The sequence below is a fragment of the Azolla caroliniana genome, unplaced genomic scaffold (assembly GCF_043228905.1).
Source record: "Azolla caroliniana isolate FFs.n. ecotype wild unplaced genomic scaffold, voAzoCaro1.0.p SCAF_12, whole genome shotgun sequence".
NCBI classification, from domain to species: Eukaryota; Viridiplantae; Streptophyta; class Polypodiopsida; order Salviniales; family Salviniaceae; genus Azolla; species Azolla caroliniana.
In genome coordinates, this window is record NW_028230447.1 from 9,847,534 (window position 1) to 9,852,685 (window position 5,152).

Here is a 5,152-nt window from a genome sequence, read left to right on the forward strand (position 1 = left end):
TGTCGTTGGCATCGAGTGGCATCAACGTAATTGGTCGTTTCCCGATTTTAAGGCTCTCTTGGTCGATTCAGACTTGGTAACGGAAGGTCCGTCTTCTTTCCTTCTCGAGTCAGATTCTCTCTGATTTGACTCGTCTCTACCAATCTGTCATCTTCCTTTTCCCTTTTTCTTTCCGCATGAACCGTCTCCTCGATTCCTTACATGGGGAAAGCACGACCAACTCTCCATTACTCACCGGCTCTTCATCTCCCTGGTCGATCCTACCCAGTCACTCATTCGTCCCACTTAGCCGGAATGAAATCAAACTCTCATCAAGAGACGCAGACTCTTCTTCTTCCTCTGGAATCAGTTCGGAGTCGGACATCGGAATCGGCAGAAAGTACTACCTCTACACTCTATATAACATATTAGGGAAGTCTCCATAAAGGCATCCATAAATATGGACATCTAATCACTAAGACTTGACTTCGTATGTGGCATGAATAAATTCATGTACACAATCTATATGACATATGACTCAAGTCTCGACTAAGCCATGGACAAATACATGTGCGCATTCTATATGAAATACGAGCCAAGATTGCACTCGTGAAATTATTGTACAATGTGGAAAAGGAAAACTAATGATATGCAACTTCATACGTAATATTTGTATGGTTCTTGGTTTTTGCAACCAGCTTCCTATCTCAAATTCATTGGGATTCGAAGCATTTAACAAATTGATATAGACTCACTTTTGGTGTGGTTGTTGGGATTCGAGCCCAGGTCTCCACGTCCACAACATGGAATTCTAACCACTAAACTACAACCACGGAGTTTGTGTTGCCAAATTGGAACAAAGTCTTCATAACTACAGCATGGAGTTATAACCACTAAATATTGCCTTCCCATGTTGCATGCATAAATTCATAGCTACACTCTATATAACATATTAGGGAAGTCTCCATAAAGGCATCCATAAATATGGACTTCTAATCACTAAGACTTGACTTCGTATGTGGCGTGAATAGATTCATGTACACAATCTATATGACATATGACTCAAGTCTCGATTAAGCCATGGTCAAATACATGTGCACATTCTATATGAAATACGAGCCAAGTTCGCACTCGTGAAATTATTGTGCAATGTGGAAAATGAAAACTAATGATATGCCAACTTCATACGTAATATGGGTTAAGGCCCTCAGACAATAATGTATAATGCCAAGCTGACTGTTTGTTGAGCTTAGGTCTCCATGACCATAACATGAACTTCTAACCACTAAAGTACAAGCATCAAATGCTTTTGAATTGAAAACAATGTTGGTTGGGACGAATATTTGAAAGAAACCTTTGTTGGGGATGGTTGCTCGTAGTTTTTTGCTTAAATTAAATTTGTATGGTTCTTGGTTTTGGCAACCAACTTCCTATCTCAAATCCATTGGGATTCGAAGCATTTAACAATTTGATATTGAATCACTTTTGGCGTGGTTTGCTGGGATTCGAGCCCAGGTCTCCACGGCCACAACGTTGTCGTGAAGAAAACCGCCCCTAGGCAGAAACCGAGTTTAGCGTGTGCAAACCGGCCCTTACACACGAGCACACCTTTCGTTGTATAGTAAGTACGTAGGTACAAGTCGGCTGAGGGGAAATCCTAGGTAGCACGCATTCAATAGGGAGAGAGTTAATGTGATGTAGTGAGTGATAACGGCCTCCCTCCTTGGGCTATAAAAGAGAGGGAGAAGAATGGAAAAGGTATCACGTGTTAGAGAGGATGAAGTACTGCCGGACTAGGACCGAGCCCTTCTCCTCAGCCACTCTCCATAGCCATTTTGGTGTAGGTTTTCGGGAGGCTAACTCTGCTCCGTGGAACGCCCGTGTGCCTCCGGCAAGGTCTCCATCTCGCTCTTGTCCGTGTGAGTGAACAGGCGTCGGTGTTCGCCTTCCCGACCTGTTAGTTGTAACCATCTTGATATACATATAAATTTATATACATACGTGTTCTTATACTCGGGCTTCTAGTCATCTCGTTTGCTGTGTTGTTGGACTGTGATTCCTATGTGCTCCAGTGTTCGAGCGTTTGCAAGTGCGTTCGTTGTTGTTGTGTTCTCCTCCTTCTCAGCTATTTCTCGGTCCAAGACCCCGGTGGTCCCGCCTCGTTTTCCACGCACGTGCGTAACAACGTGACATATTTGGTGAACCCAACGTGAACAAGCGCCAGAGGAATAAAAAGATGAGGGGGTCAGATCTCGCGGAAGCCATGGCTTCGGTTGTGGATCAAATAGTGAGTGCGCGCGAAGGTGCAGGCTCCCTCGATAGGGCTATTGAAGCGGTCGTCGGCACGATAGGCCGGTTCGGTGGGAAGGACGCTACGAGCTCTTTGGAGGCCTACCGGGTCGAGATGGTAATGAGAGACATTCCAGAAGAAAGGTGACTGACTGGATTCGCTCGGGTGGAATTGCTGGGCATCCATGCGGAGGTGCTCGAGGTACGGGCTGAGAGCCACACCCGGGAAGAGTTTGAAGTAGGGCTCCTCGAAAAATACGGGCTTCATGACGCGCTTCGGCTCTCGAAACGAGACTTCATGGAACGGGTAGGGACCCTCGAAAAAGGGAGAAACGCGTCGGTGCTCCTGCGGGAGTTTGAAGAGTGCTTCGCGCGCTCGACCGAACCATACTAGACACGAGTCGCGTCCTGCTGTTCGTTAAGTCGGTGGATGCGAGGGACCGGGAGCAAGTGGGTCTCCTGCTGGAGATTGATGACGGGTTGATAGTCGACTGGGCTGTGGTGAAGAGAGTCTGTGGCCGTTTCGACAAACGACGAGACTGGGTCGATAAAGGATCGACAGGGGTGGGCTCTATAGCAGCAAGGAAACTCGAGCCAACCCCGCCGGCGCGAAGGTAAGAGACCCGAGACTGGCTCGAGACCGGATTGACTTTGACCGGCATGGTCAAAGGCTCTTCCGGAGGAGCAGCTCTAGAGGAGCTGATTAGGATTGCAAAGGACCTCCAGATCGTAGAAGCACGGAGGGACGGCGGCGAACAAGCCCGTGACCGAAGGCCTCTAGCTGGAAACCGGTGTTTGTGGTGTGACGCGGTCGGCCACGTCTAGAAGGATTGCGGGGACTTCGCCGATGCAATGAAGGCCAATGTGGTGTACCTATGGAACAGTCGGGTGCACGCTAGTGAGACCCGAAGGGCCCTAGACCTAAATGTCGGACGAGGGGGTATGAAACGGCTGATGGAAGAAGCGGCGGCTCGCCACGCAGAGACCGTCCACTACTCGGCGTCGGCTAGGATCTGGGTCGGAGGTGGTGAGGCCCGGAAGACGAACGAAGCCGGATTCTGGCCGCTGATGCTGGAAGGCCTCGCCGGCGCACGGCTAAGGAAAGAAGAAGCTGACCGCGCAGAAAAACGGGTCCAAGAGGTAACCGGGTGGAGTGACCCGGTCGAAGAGAAGACGGGCTTCGTTGAAGCCGCATGCCAGAACTACGAGGCTCTGGTGGAAGACAAGCGAGTAGGTAAAACCCGAGGGGTTGGGCCCTCACAACGGTACGAGACCCGATTCGGTCAAAGGCAGAATGAGGCCGGTGCGACCGGCGCACCGGATAAAGGCAGGAAGGCCGGGTACCAGTTGAGCATGGAAATCGAAAGGACCATGGACCTGCGAAATGTCCTGAAGGAACGTATCCTCGACAACAAAGTGGAGCTGTCATTGAGAGAAGCGCTCGGGATCGCCACGAAGGAGTTCCACGACTCCATCGTAGACTTGGTGAAGACGAAGAGGCTGTCGACAGAGCTAGAGCCGGAGAAGCCAGTGGAAGTGCGAACGACGCACATAGAGGACATGGCGCTAGAAGACGAGCTGCAGAGAGACACTATTTGAGGCCGCACTGGGCCAGAGCGACCACGGAGACCCCTATTAAGATTGGGGATGTCCAAGAGCCGGTGGTAGCGTTGGTGGACCACGGTTCTAAAATCAACTTGATGTCCATGGACTTCTACAAAAGGGGGAAATGGCCGATCAACACCAAACACGGCTGGAAAATACGAGTAGCGACGCGCACCACGGAAGAACTACATGGAGCTTGCTCGAACGTAGGGGTGGACACGAAGTACAAGACTGTGGACCGGAAGGTGAGGCTAGTAGCGGCACCCTTGCCGGAGGGCAGCGAGGAGCGGATAAAAGGGGTCGCATCGGACCCATGTTTACGGAATCCGGCTAGCATAGGGCACCGGTTCACCAACATAATGCAACGGGAGCTCAAGGTCGGTGGGGGTGGCTTTCTACTGCCGGCGGAGGAGAATAGGTTTCGGAGAATGCTCGGAAAGCATGGGAAAGCCTTCGCGTTCTCGCCGGCGGAGATCGGGTGTGTCGACCCGACGATCGTCGAACCGATGGTGATCTTCACGGTACTGCATGTACCGTGGAATCTCAAACCGATTCCGGTGCCGAGAGCTCACATCCCGAAGTTGATGGAGCTTCTGAAGCAAAAGGTGGAGATGGGCATCCTCGAACCGTCGAGAGCCCCGTATTCGAATCGGTGGTTTAGGGTGCCGAAGAAGAACGGCACGTTGTGCTTCATACAGGACCTACAACCGGTCAACAAGGGGACCATTCGGAACGTAGGAATCGGACCGACCATAGATGAGTTCGCGGAGGCCTTCGCCGGAAGGTCGATTTACTCTGTCGGCGATCTGTACTCGGGGTAGGATCAGTTCCAACTAGCCGTGGAGAGCAGAGACATTACGACGATGCGGATTCCCCTCGGCCTAGTCCGGATGTGTACCCTACCACAAGGAGGAACGAACTCGGTGGCTCACATGGTGAATGCGATGAACAAAGTGCTTAGGGATTGTATCTCGGACATCACCATGCCATTCTTAGACAACATCCCGATGAGGGGATGCCCGATGGACGAAAAGGACGTGACAATCGGACCGGACGGATGTCGGAATTTCGTGGCGACTCACATCGATGACTGCGAGAAGGTGCTAGAGAGACTAGAAGGCGCGAGGCTCACCTTCTCCGGGGAAAAATCTTCCTTCGGGCAATCAAAGCTCATGGTCGTCGGGCACCTATGCGGACCATACGGTCGGAAACCGTCGCCGGCCAAGGTGGGAGCCATCTCTCCGATAAAGCATAACTGCAAATCGGTTACGGAGGTTTG

At 51.1% G+C, this 5,152-nt stretch overlaps 1 non-coding gene across 1 annotated transcript; it reads right to left on the reverse strand.

Moving 5' to 3' along the window:
* Positions 1 to 740: 740 nt before the first annotated feature.
* TRNAH-GUG (transfer RNA histidin (anticodon GUG)) lies at positions 741 to 812 on the reverse strand. The gene has a single exon. It is a non-coding gene; the product is annotated as a tRNA-His (tRNA).
* Positions 813 to 5,152: the final 4,340 nt, after the last annotated feature.